Source organism: Montipora capricornis, chromosome 9 (genome assembly GCF_036669925.1).
Source record: "Montipora capricornis isolate CH-2021 chromosome 9, ASM3666992v2, whole genome shotgun sequence".
Classification (NCBI taxonomy): Eukaryota; Metazoa; Cnidaria; class Anthozoa; order Scleractinia; family Acroporidae; genus Montipora; species Montipora capricornis.
This window is the reverse complement of record NC_090891.1, coordinates 48,909,807-48,910,984: the sequence shown is the minus strand read 5'-3', so window position 1 is coordinate 48,910,984 and position 1,178 is coordinate 48,909,807.

Here is a 1,178-nt window from a genome sequence, read left to right as displayed (position 1 = left end):
GGGGATTATAGCAGAGTGTACAAGGAGTGGGTAAGTTGTTGTAGTTCTCGCGAATTGTGGATAATTCTGGTTTCTGGTTTCCGGATTCCGGATTCCGGATTCCGGATTCCGGATGCCGGATTCCAGCTTTTAGTTGTCAAAAATTACGACGAGACACTTAAAAGTAACGAAATTTTAATCCACTGGACTTGGCTACGATTTAAAAAGGGGATGGATACGAGTGAAATGCTACGACGTACAAAAACATTCGATGACAAGAGAGGGAACAACAACCAAAGTCACTTGAAGACGGGTTCTTTCGAAGCCTCGGCGAAATTCGAACCTTCTTTTAATTCTGGTCTAATAACATCTGACTTTGAATCGCGCTGATCGTTCACTAACCTTTCCACTAAGACTTTTCTTTTTCCAGTAGTCGGCAATCCCTTTTTACCAAGCATTTTACGAATTTGATCGACTGTGAGTTGAGATAAGTCTTCCATTTTGCTCGAGGAACCGGTGGCCATCTTAACCCCCACGTGGTTGCAACTGATGACCTTGCGAAGAATACAAATTTACTGTTGAAATATCTCTTTGAATGCGGCTGTGAAGGACCATGTTAAGAATTACGACGAAACACTGAAGCGTAACGCAACCTTAATCTACTGGACTCGGCTACACATCGATTTACAAAGGGGATGCATACGAGTGAAAGACGCAAAAAAACCTTCGATAACAAGAGCGGGAACAACAACCAAAGTCACATGACACTATAAGTCTTACACACTAGGGTGGGGTTAGTATAATTGTTCATAGTTCCAGTCTCTCAGGCTTCTTTATCATTCTTCTAGAACGAGTACGGGCTGTAACGTTCTCTCCGTTGTCCTCCCGGAAGGAGGACAACGCTCAATTAAGGCTTGGAAACAGGTATACTTGTAGCATGAACAGTGTTCGCTTACGGCTTCTCCCCACCGTGGACTAGATCCTCTGCTTCGGGGCTTACTTGTGGAGCGGGTAACTCAATCTGTTGTAGAAACTGTTGCGCGTTCTAACTGTAGCGGTCCGTACAAGCCGGTCGTTACCTGGATAAACCTTTTCAACTTTAGCCAACGGCCATTTGGTACGCGGAACATTGTCGTCTGATATATATACAATGTCGCCTACTCGAATTGAAGGGATCTCTTTGTGCCATTTGTTTCTTA